The sequence below is a fragment of the Salvelinus fontinalis genome, chromosome 1 (genome assembly GCF_029448725.1).
Source record: "Salvelinus fontinalis isolate EN_2023a chromosome 1, ASM2944872v1, whole genome shotgun sequence".
In the NCBI taxonomy this organism is placed as follows: domain Eukaryota; kingdom Metazoa; phylum Chordata; class Actinopteri; order Salmoniformes; family Salmonidae; genus Salvelinus; species Salvelinus fontinalis.
In genome coordinates, this window is record NC_074665.1 from 34,253,764 (window position 1) to 34,273,284 (window position 19,521).

Here is a 19,521-nt window from a genome sequence, read left to right on the forward strand (position 1 = left end):
GACCTGCGAAGTTGACGTGTATGAGTTACCGTGCCTCCTCCGGCCAATCTCACAGATAAAGGTACGTTCGAATCTTCTGACACGAGGAACAGATGGAATGATTACTCTCCTCCCCCACAGTAGACAACTGGACTGTACTGACAGCTCAGTTATACTTGAAAGGTAAGGTTTCAGTTCCTGAGCATCCCCTGCTTTTCCTGATGAACTCAACTGCTGAGCCTCTTTAGCAGATAGTTCCATGGACACACTGACTTCAGTGACTTTTGCCTAGGTCAGATTACTTTGTCAATAGTCTATTTTGTGTAGCTTCACTCCATAGCACACATACAGTTGAAGTTGGAAGTTTACATACACTTGGGTTGGAGTCATTAAAACTCGTTTTTTAACCACTCCACACATTTCTTATTAACAAACTATAGTTTTGGCAAGTTGGTTAGGACATCTACTTTGTGCATGACACAAGCAATTTTCTCCAACAATTGTTTACAGACAGATTATTTCACTTATAATTCACTGTATCACAATTCCTGGGAGTCAGAAGTATACATACACTAAGTTAACTGTGCCTTTAAACAGCTTGGAAAATTCCAGAAAATAATGTCATGGCTTTAGAAGCTTCTGATAGGCTAATTGACATAATTTGAGTCAATTGGAATTGTACCTGTGGGTGTATTTCAAGGCCTACCTTCAAACTCAGTGCCTCTTTGCTTGACGTCATGGGAAAATCAAAAGAACCCAGCCAAGGCCTAAGAAAAGTTATTGTAGACCTCCACAAGTCTGGTTCATGTACAATTTGTACAATCTTGTACAAACAATAGTAAGCAAGTATAAACGACATGGGACCATGCAGCCGTCATACCACTCAGGAAGGTAACGCCTTCTGTCTCTTAGAGATGATCGTACTTTAGTGCAAAAAATGCAAATCAATTCCAGAACAACATCAAAGGACCTTGTGAAGATCCTGGAGGAAACAGGTACAAAAGTATCTATATCCACAGTAAAATGAGACCTATATCGACATAACCTGAAAGGCCGCTCAGCAAGGAAGAAGCCACTGCTCCAAAACCGGCATAAAAAAGCCAGACTACGGTTTGCAACTGCACATGGGGACAAAGATCGTACTTTTTGGAGAAATGTCCTCTGATCTGATGAAACCGAAATAGAACTGTTTGGCCATAATGACCATCGTTATGTTTGGAGGATAAACGCTTGCAAGCCGAAGAACACCATCCCAACCGTGAAGCATGGGGTGGCAGCATCATGTTGTGGGGGTGCTTTGCTGCAAGAGGTACTGGTGCACTTCACAAAATAGATGGCACCATGAGGAATGAAAATTATGTGGATATATTGAAGCAACATCTCAAGACATCAGTCAGGAAGTTAAAGCTTGGTCGCAAATGGGTCTTCCAAATGGACAATGATCCCAAGCATATAGGACCTCAATCCTATAGAAAATTTGTGGGCAGAACTGAAAAAGCATGTGCGAGCAAGGAAGTCTACAAACCTGACTCAGTTACACCAGCTCTGTCAGGAGGAATGGGCCAAAATTCACCCAACTTATTGTGAGAAGCTTGTGGAAGGCTACCCGAAACGTTTGACCCAAGTTAAAAAATTTAAAGGCAATGCAACCAAAGACCAATTGAGTGTATGTTAACTTCTGACCCACTGGGAATGTAATGAAAGAAATAAAAGCTGAAATAAATAATTCTCTCTACTATTATTCTGACATTTCACATTCTTAAAATAAAGTGGTGATCCTAACTGACCTAAGACAGGGAATGTTTTACTAGAATGAAATGTCAGGAATTGTGAAAAACTGAGTTTAAATGTATTTGGCTAAGGTGTATGTAAACTTCCGACTTCAACTGTACTAGTGTGTCTCTAATGGTGTCATTTAGAACATTATTAAACTCACAGTGCTCTGATAGTTTCTTTAATGCAGGAGCAAACATTGCCACTGATTCTCCCTCTTCCTGATTTCTTCTGTGGAACCTTTTATCAATAAGTAATGGTTGTGGTGAAATGGTTGTGTTCTGTTCAGTATTTCCACAATATCTCCAGTAAATTGTGTAGTAAATTATATGTTTTTGGCCCCATAACACAAAAAAATGTAAGCACAATTTTGTCCTAAACGTCATATGCAAGAACAAAATATTCAAGCCATTCTGTATATGTGCTCCACTGCTCAATACCTTCATCAAACTGTTCAATGTTTCCAAAAAATGTCAGCAATTTTTTTGTTTCTCAAGAGGCTCCTCACTTTAATATAGTCCTCAACCACAGCAATATTTTCCTCAGTCATCTGAACTTAATTCACTGATGTTTCATCTTCAAGTTCAAGAAAATATTTACCAAATAACCTAAAGTAAAACATAAAAAAATATAAAAAGTAACACAATAACATAACAATAATGAGGCTATATACATGGGGTACCGGTACCGAGTCAGTATGCGGGGGTACAGGTTAGTTGAGGTAATATGTACATGTAGGTAGGGGTGAAGTGACTACGCATAGATAATAAACAGCGAGTAGCAGCAGTGTACAAAGCGAATGGGGGATCAATATAAATAGTCAGGTGGCCATTTTGATTAATTGTTCAGCAGTCTTATGGCTTGGGGGTAGAAGCTGTTAAGGAGCCTTTTGGTCCTAGACTTGGCGCTCTGGTACCGCAGCTGTCATCAAGGCAAAGGGTAGCTATTTGAAGAATCTCAAATATAAAATATATTTTGTTTTAACACTGTACTACATGATTCCATATGTGTTATTTCATAGTTTTGATGCGTTCACTATTATTCTACTACGTAGAAAATAGCAAAAATAAATAAAAACCCTTGAATGAGTGTTCTAAAACTTTTGACTGGTAGTGTAAAAAATAACACTGCATGCAATAAGTAAAAAAAGATGCTCCTCAAGGACAATCCAGAGACACTATTTGCTGACTGCTACAAAGAGGGGAATGTAAGCAAGTAAATTTTCCACACAGACCATCCCCTGGCATGGCACAGTACTATAAGAGCACACTACCCCTATGTCAAAAGAGAGGGTATTGGCCCAGTGTGGAAACTCAGAATACTAGACACTAGAAGTTGAAACAACCTCTGTCAACGTGTACAAGTCTGGGACAGTAATCATGCAGGGCATCCTCATGCAGAGAGCTCAGCAGGAAAAGCTTTCTCTTGGTGACGACCCCCCCCACCCCCATCCTAAGTGAGTCTGATAACACCTCATCCTCAAACTGCTCAGCAGACGGGCAGCCTCAAGAGGAGAGTCACCCCCCTCCCCCCCCCCCCCCCCCCCCCCCAGCAGCACTGAACAGACCCAGGTCCCACAACTGCACTGCTCCTCCATTATTGAGAAAGATAAATTCATAGAGCTGGAGAGAGAGATGGTGGAGCTCAGAGAACTATTCCACGCACAACAACACCCACCCAACAAGACCCAGAGGGCTGAAGGTGGAGATAGACCGCTGTCTGAGAGAGCTGGCTGCACTCCAGACTGAGGTGAGAGAGATCAAGCAAGAGAGAGAGGAACACCCAGCCCAGCTAACAGCACTGAAGTAGGAGGGAGAGGAACACATGGCACAGATAACAGCGCTGAAGGATGAGGTGAGAAAGCTAAGGTGTGACAGAGAGCATGACACTCCCTCAGAGAAGCCAGCAGAACAGCCCACCTCAGACCCGGACCACAACCTTAATACCACAATAGGACAGACAGCACAGGACCTGTCATGCCAAATAATGTCCCCCTCCACATCACAATCGGATTCGATAAACTATTACAGCCTGAATGACGTTCTTTTCATCATCGCTATGCAAACAAGGCTGATTTCTGCGACAATTTTGCTGTTTAAACTATTTTTGTTTCACTAATAAAATGAAAACATTAATTTGAACTACTTTTGGGTACCTTGTTAACATTACAACATGAAATCCATGTCTTAAACATTGCTACGTTTCGGGAAATGGTAATGAAAATGTGTAATCTGCTTGACACATTAAAGTTACTTACCTTACAGATCAGGAAGTCAGCTAATTTCCACTCCATTTATATGCAAATCCGTTTGATTCATACACTGGCTTGTCTGGCTGTCATGTTTTATTTTAACCTGCCCTTCCCTTGTCTACACTGAAATAATGTAATTTCAGTAGTACTTTATTATAATTATTTTTTTTCTGTCTCGCAGAGCTCATTGGTACACCCTTGTGGTTGAATATATATGGATTTATTCTAGGTCCTAGGATACAACAAGGAATAATGTGGAACAAATAAATACCATCAAAGGATACCTTACAACTTACAAATAGTGAACACCTTATGAAACAGCTGTGAAAGCCAACCTGGCAATATTTAAGATTTTAATACATAAACTTTGATAGGTTTTGGTACAGTTGTGTCATTCATTTATTTTCATAGATTTTTTTGTGCACTCACATGACAATCATAGACTAAAATACTGAATTATGGTGTGTGGAATATAGAGGAGGTGGTTGCTGTGTGAGTGGGAGGTTCTGGCTGTCACTTGTTCTCAACAGACAGACAGTCTCAGAAGGGGGACTTGAAGAGGAGACTGCAAAGTCCAGGCACTGCTGCTCTCTTTGTTCTGAGGGTTTGCAGTGCTTTGTGTTGTTAGTTCATCTGTGTGTCTCACATATTATGTGCCCAGTATGATAGAGCAAGAAAACTTTCTGAACAGATAATGACAACAACAGTAGCTGTAGATGATGTAATGAAAAGTTGGAGGGTGGTTGGTAGTGGAGGACATCAGGTGGATCCATGTCTGGGTGTTGGGCAGAACCCCTAGGTCCTGAAGAACAGGAGCAGATTTAAAGGGAACAGGGTAGGAGACAGAGACGTAAACACACAGGTTACACTTTACTGTGAGAAAACCTGATGGATTAGTGCAGTGTTATAAATGGGAGATATGTACTTTTCAACCCTTTTGGATGGTATAGCCTACCTCAAGCTGGTCCCCCTCCGACTCAGAGCACAGAGAATCAGACTGATCTGAATTCACTGGTTCTGGTGAACATGATACCTCCTGCGGGGCTCGGACAGTCGATGGTCCAAAAGTCATTTGGAGAGGAAAATTGAAGAGGTACATTTTTATAACCTTAGGGTAACTCCCATTTCTTGCTTTCTCAAATGTCAACCAAAGCTTAACATACTTTGTCTATTGGGCTTCACTGAAGTGTAAGGCATCAGTGCTTCCAGTGGTCGACTGTCCAACTGCTCCAACTGTAGAAGATTGTTGGCTCCCCGAGGTAACCCTAGGAAGACAGAGAAAAATATCAGTGTTAGGGAAACTTAAACAAGCTTCAGGTTATTTTGTGCGCAAATGCAAATAGTTATTACCTGAGATTTTTGATATTCACTTTAACAGATGGTGACCCCAGCTAGGAGCGAAAGAGCAGCGAGGTTTCCCAGGTCTCGCCTTTTGTCCTTCTTCCAAACCAAGTTATTTTCCCAGATGTCGTAGCACTTGATCCCCTTCTTGATTCTGCTCCGGTAGCTCTCCTTCTGTTTCTCCTGCGCCCTGTCCATGTTCAGTTTCACCTTGATTGATGACAGGAATACATGCAATTATATTTCATATTACAAATACATTTCTTACATATCTCTTGGCGGGCCAGAAAATAAATTTAACAGCTGACAATCATTTTTAAAAACCACCACATCCTTCTCAGTCCATGCCTGAAGGTAGTACTCCAAGACGTTCTGATCTGGTTCGACAACTTTCACCACATCAGGTGGGGTTTCAGTGATCTGAAAGTACGTTATACAAAAATAGCAATAGACAAACAACACTAAGTCAATCACAAATTTGAAAGACTACAGTATATGCAATAATTATATATACAATTGCATTGTTTACCTCAGTCAACAGCTGCGGCTCCCGTCCGTACTCGGGGTAGGAAACCGATATCTATTGACAATTTAAGATATTGAAATATGTCTGATTATGTACCATGGAAGAAAAAATGTATAACTGCAAAAAATAAATAAAACAAACCATTGGTGGCAGAATATAACCTATAACATCCGTACCTTGTTCCAGTGTTCATGACCTCGGTTACTCAAGGAGAACCGTGGGTGTTGAAGATGTCCACCATCGCCTTGGAGGTGGCCTCTCTAGTCTCGTCCTTGATGGGTATCATACAAAACGAAAATCTATTTTTGGTTCCAATCACCCTTTTTAATGGGTTTCAGAAGGGAATTTAGAGTTAAGCACATACTCTTCCTTTACTGACCTTAATGGGTATTGCCTCCACCCACTTGGTAAAGTGATCGGTCGCCGTCAGACACCAGATGTTGCCGTTCCTGGATTTCGTGAAGGGTCCGAGGAGGTCTACCCCTAACATTTAAAGTGTTAGAGAGACGATTACTTTATTCTTACCTGTATCTGTGTCATACAGTATGCAGATTTTCATATTTGTAAGGATACTGACACACACATTCTATAATATTGAACCCTGCTGTGGTCAAATGAAGAAACCATAACAAAACAACTTATCAGGGCAAAATTTGAATTGGGACACTTACCGATCAAGTGCCATGGTGAAACAACTTTGATGGGCTTCAACTCCGTCTCCACAGTCTTCGCCATCTCAAACTTCTGGCAGGCTAGACAGGTACTGACAAATTGAAACATTGTGTGCTCTCTGACATGACATTAATTGAAATCATAATAATTTCAGATATAATAGAATGTGATTGATAAACAAAAGGTAATTTCACTTGCCCAGCTGTCTACCTCCTTGACAACTCCCCGTCAGAAGAATCATAGGTTCATTTTGGCAATCATGCGCTTCGAAATGGCCAGTATGCATCTCGGTCAGCACGGCCTCCTTCTCCTCTTCATCAATACCCCCCCTTGTGTCTGTCTAGCGAAGACACCTCGTTAAGGGCATTTTGAATTACCATAATTGCTTACACCTATCCATTTGATTGATCAGGTTTAACTTATAGCTAGACACCTCAATATGACAGGGAGGAGACTCAGGGGGTATGCTAATTTAGCATAGAGCAGACCTAACCCACTATATTAAATTAGTCAAAACAGGAACATTTTACATCTGGATAGAAAGGAAAATGTCAAAACCGGAACATTTTACATGTTAGAATGTTAGAAATGAATAAGGAAATGATCTCAACAGAGAAAAATGTCCTCATGTGTGTTACCTATATCCCCCCAATAGAATCCTCATACTTTAACGATGACAGCTTCTCCATCCTGGAGGGGGAGATCAACAATTTCCAGGCCCAGGGACATGTACTAGTCTGTGGCGACCTAAATGCCAGAACTGGACAAGAACCTGACACTCTCAGCACACAGGGGGACAAACACCTACCTGGAGGTGACAGCATTCCCTCCCAAATATGCCCCCCTAGACACAACTATGATAAAACAACCAACAAAAACGGGTCACAACTCCTGCAGCTCTGTCGCACGCTGGGTCTGTACATCGTCAATGGTAGGCTTTGAGGGGACTCTTATGGTAGGTACACCTACAGTACATCCCTTGGCAGTAGTACTGTAGATTACTTTATCACTGACCTCAACTCAGAGTCTCTCAGAGCGTTCACAGTCAGCCCACTGACACCCCTATCAGATCACAGCAAAATCACAGTCTATTTGAACAGAGCAATACTCAATCATGAGGCATCAAATCCAAAGGAACTACCTAATATTAAGAAATGCTATAGATGAAACCTACCAAAGAACAATTAGGCAACAACAAATTCAATCCCTTTTAGACAACTTCCTGGACAAAACGTTTCACTGTAATAGTGAAGGTTTAAATTGGCAGTAGAAAACCTAAACGGTATATTTGACCTCTCAGCTTTCATATAAAATCAAACAACTTCAAGCAGACAACCTAAGAAAATTTGCAGCAATGACAAATGGTTTGATGGAGAATGCAAAAACCTGATAAAGAAATTGGGAAACCTATTCAACCAAAAACACAGAGACCCAGAAAACCTAAGCCTACGCCTTCACTATGTTGAATCTCTAAAACAATACAGAAATACACTACAAAAAAAGAAGGAACAGCACATCAGAAATCAGCTTAGTGTAATTGAAGAATTCATAGAATCTAACCACTTCTGGGAAAATTGGAACACACTAAACAAACAACATGAAGAGTTATCTATCCAAAACAGAGACGTATGGATAAACCACTTCTCCAATCGTTTTGGTTCTATAACAAAGAACAAACAGCAAAAACATATACATGATCAAATGTAAATCTAAGAATCAACTATTACAGATGACTAGAACCCACTGGATTCTCTAATTACATTGAATGAACTACAGGACAAAATACAAACCCTCCAACCCAAAAAGGCCTGTGATGCTGATGGTATCCTAAATGAAATGATCAAATATACAGATCACAAATTCCAATTGGCTATCTATTCTTAAACTCTTTAGCATCATCCTCAGCTCTGGCATTGCCCCAATATTTGGAACCAAGGACTGATCACCCCAATCCACAAAAGTGGAGACAAATTTGACCCCAATAACTACCATGGGATATGCGTCAACAGCAACCTTGAGAAAATCCTCTGCACTATCATTAACAGCAGACTTGTACATTTCCTCAGTGAAAACAATGTACTTAGCAAATGTCAAATTGCCTTTTTACCAAATGACTGTATGACAGACCACGTATTCACCCTGCACACCCTAATTGACAAACAAACAAACCAAAACAAAGGCAAAGTCTTCTCATGCTTTGTTGATTTCAATTGACTCAATTTGGCATTAGGGTCTGCTACACAAATTGATGGAAGGTGGTGTTGGGGGAAAAACATTCAACATTATTAAATCCATGTACACAAACAACAAGTGTGCGGTTAAAATTGGCAAAAAACACACACATTTCTTTCCACAGGGCCATGGGTTGAAACAGGGATGCAGCATGATCCCCCCCCCCCTTCAGCATACAGTTGAAGTCTGAAATGTACATACACCTTAGCCAAATACATTTAAACTAAGTTTTTCACAATTCAAGACATTTAATCCTAGTAAAAATCCCCTGTCTTCGGTCAGTTAGGATCACCTCTTTATTTTAAGAATGTGAAATGTCAGAATAATAGTAGAGAGAATGATTTATTTCAGATTGTATTTCTTTCATCACATTCCCAGTGGGTCAGAAGTTTACATACACTCAATTAGTATTTGGTAGCATTGCCTTTAAATTGTTTAACTTGGGCCAAACGTTTCGGGTAGCCTTCCACAAGCTTCCCATAAGTTGGGTGAATTTTGGCCCATTCCTCCTGACAGAGCTGGTGTAACTGAGTCAGGTTTGTAAGGCCTCCTTGCTCGCACATGCTTTTTCAGTTCTGCCCACAAATTTTCTATAGGATTGAGGTCAGGGCTTTGTAATGGCCACTCCAATACCTTGACTTTGTTGTCCTCAAGCCATTTTGCCACAACTTTGGAAGTATCCTTGGGGTCATTGTCCATTTGGAAGACCCATTTGTGACCAAGCTTTAACTTCCTGATTGATGTCTTGAGATGTTGCTTCCCTATATCCACATAATTTTCCTGCCTCATGATGCCATCTATTTTGTGAAGTTCACCAGTCCCTCCAGCAGCAAAGCACCCCCACAACATGATGCTGCCACCCCCGTGCTTCACGGTTGGGATGTTGTTCTTCGGCTTGCAAGCTTTTTACCTCCAAACATAACAATGATCATTATGGCCAAACAGTTCTATTTCTGTTTCATCAGACCAGTGAACATTTCTCCAAAAAGTATGATCTTTGTCCGCATGTGCAGTTGCAAACCGTAGTCTGGCCTTTTATGGCAGTTTTGGAGCAGTGGCTTCTTCCTTGCTGAGCGGCCTTTCAGGTTATGTCGATATAGGGTTCGTTTTACTGTGAATATAGATACTGTTGTACCTGTTTCCTCCAGCATCTTCACAAGGTTCTTTGCTGTTGTTCTGGGATTGATTTGCACTTTTCGCATCAAAGTACGTTCATCTCTAGGAGACAGAACGCGTCTCCTTCCTGAGTGGTATGACAGCTGCATGGTCCCATGGTGTTTATACTTGCGTACTGTTGTTTGTATAGATGAACGTGGTACCTTCAGGCATTTGGAAATTGCTCCCAAGGATGAACCAGACTTGTGGAGGTCTACAAAAAAAATTCTGAGGTCTTGGCTGATTTCTTTTGATTTTCCCATGATGTCAAGCAAAGAGGCACTGAGTTTGAAGGTAGGCCTTGAAATAGTTCCACATGTACACCTCCAATTGACTCAAATGATGTCAATTAGCCTATCAGAAGCTTCTAAAGCCATGACATAATTTTCTGTAATTTTCCAGTCAACTTAGTGTATGTAAACTTCTGACCCACTGGAATTGTGATACAGTGAATTATAAGTGAAATAATCTGTCTGTAAACAATTGTTGGAAAAATGACTTGTGTCATGCACAAAGTAGATGTCCTAACCGACTTGCCAAAGCTATAGTTTGTTAACAAGAAATTTGTGGAGTGGTTGAAAAACGAGTTTTAATGACTCCAACCTAAGTGTATGTAAACTTCCAACCTCAACTGTATATATCAACAACTTGGCACTAGAACAGTCTACAGCACATGGCCTCATCTTACTACAATCTGAAGTCGAATGTCTACTGCTGATGATCTGGTGCTTCTGTCCCCAACCAAGGAGGTCCTATAGCAGCACCTAGATGTTCTGTACAGATTCTGTCAAACCTGGGCCCTGACAGTAAATCTCAGTAAGACAAAAATAATGGTCTTCCAAAAAAAGATCCAGTTGCCAGGACCACAAATACAAATTCCATCTAGACACCGTTGCCCTAGAACACACACACAAAACTATACATCCACAAAGCTGTGAACGATCTGAAAGACAAGGCACAAAGGGCCTTTAACACCATCAAAAGGAATATCAAAATCGACATACCAATTAGGATCTGGCTAAAAAATACTTAAATCAGTTATTGAACCCATTGCCCTTTATGGTTGTGAGGTCTGGGATCTGCTCACCAACCAAGAATTCACAAAACGGAACAAACACCAAATTGAGACTCTGCAAGCAGAATTCTGCAAAAATATCTTCTGTGCACAACGTAAAATACCAAATAATGGATGCAGAGTATAATTAGGCCTATACCCGCTAATTATCAAAATCCAAATTCTACAACCACCTAAAAGGAAGCAATTCCCAAACCTTCCATAACAAAGCCATCACCTACAGAGAGATGAACCTGGAGAAGAGCCCTAAGCAAGCTGGTCCTGGGGCTCTGATCACAAACACAAACAGACCCCACAGAGCCCCAGGACAGCAACACAATTAGACCCAACCAATCATGAGAAAATAAGAAGATAATTACTTAACAGATTGGAAATAATTAACAAAAAAACTGAACAAACTAGAATGCTATTTGACCCTAAACAGAGAGTACACAGTGGCAGAATACCGTGACTGACCCAAGATTAAAGAAAGCTTTGACCATGTATAGACTCAGTGAACATAACCTTGCTAATGAGAGAGGTTGACGTAAGCAGACCTGGCTCTCAACAGAAGACAGACTATGTGCACACTGCCCACAAAATGAGGTGGAAACTGAGCTGCACTTCCTAACCTCCTGCCAAATGTATGACCATATTAGACACATTTCCCTCAGATTACACAGACCCACAAAGAAATGTAAAACAAATCGAATTTTGAGAAACTCTCATATCTACTGGGTGAAATACCACAGTGTGCCATCACAGCAGTAAGATGTGTGTCCTCTCCTGAGTGGTGGAGCGGTCTTGAGGCCTCTACAGACCCGGGTTCAATCCCAGGCTGTGTCAAAACTGGCCGTGACTGGGAGTCCCATGGGGCGGCGCACAATTGGCCCAGCGTTGTTAAGTGAGGGTTTGGACGGGGGGGGCTTTACTTGGCCCTTGCCCTCTAGCAACTCCTTGTGGCAGGCCGGGCGCCTGCAGGCTGACTTTGGTCGTCAGTTGAACAGTGTTTCCTCTGACACTTGTGCAGCTGGCTACCGGGCTAAGCGGGTGGGTGTTAAAAAGCGCAGTTTGGCGGGTCATGTTTCAGAGGATGCATGACTCAACCTTTGCCTCTCCTGTGCCCATTGGGAAGTTGCAGCGATGAGACAAGCTAGCAATTGGATATCACAAAATTGGGGAGGAAATAAATGGGTAAAACAACAAAACCAAAACAATGTTGTGTGACCTGTTGCCACAAGAACCCATATTTATTTATGTATTTTCCATTTTATACTTTAACTATTTGCACACCGTTACAACACTGTATATATATATTTTTAAATTGAACATTTATTTAACTAGGCAAGTCAGTTCATTAAGAACAAATTCTTATTTACAATGACAGCCTACACTGGCCAAACCCAGACGACACTGGGCCAATTGTGCACCGCCCTACGAGACTCCCAATCACAGCCAGTTGTGATACAGCCTGAATTTGAACCAGGGTGTCTGTAGTGATACCTCTAGCACGGAGATGCAGTGCCTTAGACTGCTGTGCCACTCGGGAGTCACTCCTGCATTGTCTTGGCTGTGTGCTTAGGGTCGTTGTCCTGTTGGAAGGTGACCCTTCACCCAAGTCTGAGGTACTGAACGCTCGAGAAGGTTTTGATCAAGGATCTCTCTATACTTCACTCGGTTCATCTTTCCCTCGATTCTGACTAGTCTCCAAGTCCCTGCCGCTGAAAAACATCCCCACAGCATGATGCTGCCACCACCATGCTCCACCGTAGGGATGGTTCTAGGTTTCCTCCAGATGTGACGCTTGACATTCAGGCCAAAGAGTTCAATCTTGGTTTCATCAGACCAGAGAATCTTGTTTCTCATGGTCTGAGTGTCCTTTAGGTGCCTTTTGGCAAACTCCAACCGGGCTGTGCCTTTTACTGAGGAGTGGCTTCCGTCTGGCCACTCTACCATAAAGTCCTGATTGGTGGAGTGCTGCAGACATGGTTGTCCTTCGGGAAGGTTCCACCATCTCCACAGAGGCACTCTGGAGCTCTGTCAGAGTGATCATCAGGTTCGTGGTCACCTCCCTGACCCAAGGGCCTTCTCCCCCGATTGCTCAGTTTGGACTGCGGCCAGCTCTAGGAAGAGTCTTGGTGGTTCCAAACTTCTTCCATTTAAGAATGATGGAGGCCACTGTGTTCTTGGGGACCTTCAATGCTGCAAAAATGTTTTGTTAGCTTTCTCCAGATCTGTGCCTTAACACAATCCTGTCTCGGAGCTCTACGACAATTCCTTTGACCTCATGGCTTGGTTTTTGCTCTGACATGCACTGTCACCTGTGGGACCTTATATAGGCAGGTGTGTGTCTTTCCAAATCATGTCCAATCAATTGAATATACCCCAGGTGGACTCCAATCAAGTTGTAGAAACATCTCAAGGATGATCAATGGAAACAGGATGCACCTGATCTCAATTTCGAGTCTCATAGGAAAAGGTCTGAATACTTATGTAAATAAGGTATTTCTGTTTTTAATTTTTAAAAACCTGTTTTTGCTTTGTCATTATGGGGTATTGTGTGTAGATTGTGGGAAAAAACATGATTTAATCCATTTTAGAATAAGGCTGTAACGTAACAAAATGTAGAAAAAGTCAAGCGGTTTGAATAGTTTCCGAATGCATTGTGTGTATATATATAGTATATTATGAATAACATATATAAAAGACAATATCCAAAGATAAAAGTTTATTATCAATATCATGAATTAGGCATCCTATTTATAGGTCTAATGGTAACTACTTCCAAAAGAACCAATCAAACATGGATAAATGATAGTATACCTAGCTTCACATTGAAATGATGGTGTCCTTTGGGCAAATCAGATGTTAATGTCCCCTACATAAACCCAACCTCACTCTGAATTTACTGTCACATACAGCTTGTGTAAGAAAAGTTAGTTACATTCAACTGTTTAACGTTATTTAGGTTGTCTATGCAAATGAGTATGAAAGCTGATCACCATCTACAAGTGTTGACATGACAGCTCAGCTAAAACAAACACAGCTTTTTCCAAAGCTAAGCAGGGTACATAGAGGTAGGCATCTGGATGGTGGACTTGTTTACACTGAAGTGCGTTACCCCTCATATGTCAGTAGGAGGTGGTGGCTTCACATTTTATTTCAATTTACCTTTTTATTTAGGTAGATGGCATGATGTTGATACTTTCAACATTGAAACAAGGTCAAATAAAATGTGTCTAATCAAATATAAATTCTACATCATTTCCACCACCCAATGTTTAAAATAGGATGAGCATTTTGTTTATGCTTCACCCCAAGTTCCAGTCCGTATTAGATAGAACATTAGTATTAGATGGACATTATGCCTGCCTGTGCAGAAAAAACAACCTGTGGTTACCTAGGTTACCTCATTGGCTCACAGGAAAAACTTTACCTTTTTAAAACGCAATTATCTTGATACAAAACTACATTTAAGAAAAGTACAACATTTAAATATATATACATATCTTTATTAAATTTATTTCCTTTATTATTTTCCCCTAACCCTGCCACTCCTTCCCTAATTGGAGTAAACTAATGGACAACAACATTTAGGATTATACTTCCAGCTTATACATACGATATCATGTTTATAGACACAATGTATTTTACAATAGTTATCTTTTGTTTGTTTTTAATCGCACCCTTCAGCTACCATCAACCCCTCCCTTCTATCTCTGAAGACCATCCAGTTTGATTTCTATTTTTCCAAATATTTTTAACTATGCTGTTTCACAAAAGTTCTGAACCTACATAAATTTTACTGACACAGTATATTTTACATTAGTTCTGTTGTTGGTTTTAATCCCATCCTTCAGCTAACTCAACCACTCCCATCTATCTCGTAACACCATCCATTTTCTATTTGCCATATATTTTTCAACTGTGCTGTGATGTTTCACAAAGGTTCTGATCCTTTCTATTCTCATAGTTTCTACAGATTGTAAATTAAAGATATTTATTTTTGCTAAAAGTGTCATTGTATTATTGATCGATTGACTATGACTTTTCAAAACACCCAGTAGTGCTATCTGCAGAGTTAGCGCCAGGTAAATGTTGCACTTCTTCAACCATTCCTGGACCTGCGACCAAAAACAAGCGTGATATGGACAGTACCAAAACAAATGATCTAATGGTTCCGGCTCTTCACAACAAAATCTGCAGAGCTGGGATGGTTGTATCCCCCATATATATAACATTCTATTGGTTGCAAGAATTTTGTATAATAATTTAAATTGAAAATTCTAAGTTTTCAATCCGGCATTGTTTTGTGTATCAGTTCATAAACCATGTGCCATGTAATCGGTACATCGAAAATCTCTTCCCAACTATTTTGCACTCTATATGGCACAGCTGTAAAATGTTTGTTTCTTAAATGAAACTGGTATACATTTTTTATTTATCAATTTTCTTCAACCAATTTTGCTTTTTAATGCCGGGCCAACAGACAAGTTCCTTAATCTGTCCCTTTTTTCCAATTTTTGCATAAAATAACATACCCAAATCTAACTGCCTGTAGCTCAGGACCAGAAGCAAGGATATGCATATTCTTGATACCATTTGAAAGAAAACACTTTGAAGTTTGTGGAAATGTGAAATTAATGTAGGAGAATATAACACATTAGATATGGTAAAAGATCATACAAAGAAAAAAACATGTGTTTCTTTGTTTGTTTTTTATACCATAATCTTTGAAATGCAAGAGAAAGGCCATAATGTATTATTCCAGCCCAGGCCCAATTTAGATTTTGGCCACTAAATAGCAGCAGTGTATGTACATTGTTTTAGACTGATCCAATGAACCATTGCATTTATCAAGACTGCCCAAATGTGCCTAATTGGTTTATTAATACATTTTCAAGTTCATAATTGTGCACTCTCCTCAAACAATAGCATGGTATTCTTTCACTGTAATAGCTACTGTAAATTGGACAGTGCAGTTAGATTAACAAGAGTTGTCCTGAGAAATGTTCATGTTACTTACAACCTCATGCTAATCACATTAGCCTACATTAGCTTATCAGTCCCGTGGGGGGGGGGGGGGGGGGGGGGGGGACCAATCCTGTAGTGGTTTTTAATAATCTTATGTAAGGTATTTACTTACCAAGGTTAGGCCTTACATGCATTATAAAATATTTATGTCCAGATTCATTTCCAGGCTACAACCAATTTACCTCTGCTAAGTGCAAGAGAGACTAACACTAACAAGTACAAGAATATTGGTAATTTAAGTGCTAATCAAATATATATAATTGCAATTAAATCAAGCTTTAAATATTAAAATTAAAGATGAAATCAAGCTTTGGTTTGATTAGATGCCATTGTCTTTCATCGATCATTGATTGTGAGATAAAATGCAGAAGGAAAAGCGCTGGATTCCTCCTTGTAAAAACAGTTTGACTCATCCCAATATTGTTTATTATGTTCTCGATGGTTGAAATCCACCCACGTGTCCGCTGAATTCCCATGCCAAGTGGACGATGGGGATGTTGAATCGCACTCAGGTGAGCTCACACTTGTTGGACTCGCCATATGTTCCATGCAAACCTGTGATACGGGTAAGTACGCCTCATGGTGGTGGTGGTGAAGGTAGTCAGGAATTTCACCGAAGTGATCAGCCATGCGCAAAGTCTCAGTCAGTGCCCAAATGTAGTTGTGCGCAAGACGCAACGTTTCAATCTTGGTCAGTTGGGCATCGTCCGGCAGAGCAGGCAGGATGCTTCTCAGAACATCCAGTGCGGAGTTGAGACCGTGCATGCGATGCCTTTCCCTGTCGTTTGCCTTCGTCCTACGATTTACCCTCTGTCTGGGAAGTTTTAACCCTGTTTTTGATTTCATTCGATTTTTGTATTTTTCCCCATGATGTGTCAATTTCTTTCTGTAATTACTGATGTTGACCACAGTGAATTCTTCTTCTGGCTTGTCCTCTGGAGAACTTACGTCAGCCCTCACTGCTTCTTTAGTTAGGCACCGCTTAACAGAGTCGCACAGCAATTTGGGTGACATTCTGCAAAATAAAATCATGATATGGCATTGAAACGAGATCATGAAAATAATGAGATTAGGCCTACATTAAACAAAATCTCAAATACCCTTTACAAACATACATGGAGGAAAAAATGTATATGTGCCCTGATGTACAACATCACTTACCTATGACAGATACAGCTTGGGTTGAGTGGGAAGGAGTCGCGTGTCTTTTGGCTTCACTTTGTTGATGCACTGCCTGGCTGTATTAATTTGTGACAGGCGTCCGTTCTCTCATCTTAGGGTTCTTCTGTACCTTCTGTAGGCTATATAAGTGCCGCGGACAATGGAGAGTTGATGCGCAACTCTGCCATTTTATGCCCCCTTTATCTTATCTGTCTGTATAGAGTGCGCCTGGATCAACAGCAGCTGCCAAGTGCCTAATTTTCCAAGTACCCTAAATTGCCAAGTTTGCCAAGTAGCCTAATTTTGCATTGCTTGGAGATGTATAAAGCATTTCCCTAATGATACATCTAAAATGAGTTTAAGCAGCTATTTAGCAACGTTTTCGGGTGGTTCTTAATCTAAAACCAATAAATACTGTTAGATGGTACTGCACTGTTGGAGCTAGGAACACGAGCATTTCGCTACACCCGCAATAACATCTGCTAAATATGTGTATGTGACCAATACAATTTGATTTGAAATTATGTATGTACCAATAAAGTGATATATATTTCATTACTCCACTTGGATACAAACTGATGGTATGTGTTTTTCCTCCCAATACGCACACGACCAAAGCAAAATAAGAGTATTCCCTCTGCTATGCCATCGTTAATTTCGAGTTTCAGCACATTTTCGTGCTTTTATCTGTGAGTGCAGAACAGAATTGCTATTCAAATATCATCCACCACCCCGTATAATTTCATTCAGTTTGAATAAATTGGACACAGATGGGTAGCCTACACAGGCCTATATATGGTGATTTATTCATAATGATTTGTTTCATTAATATACAGCACAACCGTTCTCAAATTTTCACTTTAATTTCTTGTAGAATTCCCCAAAAATCTCAAACATCATTAAAACTTCACACTTGATAACTGGGTTTGCTTGGAGACACTGTAGGGGCCGTGCGCCAAACTATTTGGCACTTTAGTTGAACCGTGACAAACAACAGCTTTCCTCTAGCAGTAATGATTTCTTTTTCGAACAATTTGGCGCTTACAAAAATGACAAAAAAATGCACATTCACAATAATCTATATGATACGGTATGTGTGCCCACAAAGAATTAATCCACAAATATGCTTTCGAATATTTACATTTTGAAGGAGATTGCGCTTGGACAGGTGTTGTGCTGCGCGACATTGCGCAGGGGCTCACGTCACAAACAATTATTGAAGGAGTGAAACGTTTGGTCTGTGGTGACAAGACAAAGGTTCTATCTCTTTGTCTAGTCCATAAAAGCTTTGTGTATGCTTTGACGTGGTAGTGATTCTGTGCGCTTTGACATCTCCAAAAAAAACACTATCACCTGAAAATCAAGAGCGCATTCTATTTTTATAAAATAAAAATACATTTCAAAATTAAAACATACTTCAATTGTATCTTCATTATCAAGATATATGTTCCCCATTCTGTGAATGATATAGACAAAGCGTTTGGTAGCCCTGTAAGACAAACAGTATAGGCTATCATTTTAGATTGCCTACAAGTGAACACAAAAGCAAACCTTAACTTTCTATCTAAATATGTATTTTGGGAGCACTCTGATAACCATATGCTTTCAATAAAATGGACAAATATGCCAAGTAGATAGGAGATGTTGCCTTGCTGTTATAAAAGGCACGAAAAGTCCAAAGTAAACTAAATATTACCGCTTTACAAATAATCATTGATGCCAAATCCATATTCGGATACAATGGACAGGTGTGAGCTGTCAGTCTTCCCCCTTGATTTTTATCAGTGTTGTGTAGTGTCTTGCTTGTTATGCAAAGTATAGGCAAACATAGACAGCCCAGTTGCTGTGGAAATGGGAGATATCGGGAAAGAGTTGGTACGAAAGTGATTTAACAATATTTAACAATAAACTAAGCTAGCTCGAGAGCAGGTGATACCTGCCCCAGTCTCGTGATTAACACTTCTACTACTTCACTTTACATCTGTTGTAATTATTTATTAAACGAAATCTATTTATTATTATTTTAGCAAACAGAAGTACCAGGTGGGGCTTTATTTTCGTCTTAAGCTTTTGTTTGAAGGACCTTTGGAGAGGGCAATCAAAGTCTAAAAACTCGCTGACCAGATTGTTGCCATCCATTTGGTACAAACTCGCGGCGAACCAATTGAATTTGTCCCCTCTTGTTCAGACACGAAAAAGGGCTGCATATAGAGAAAAAAGGGAAACATTTCTAAGAAAGAAAAACAACTTAAAAAAACATTGAATTACAACCCGGAGGCCATATGTACACCTTTTTGTGTATATTCTAACAATGTCTCTCCTTTAGAAAGTAGTATGTGCGCC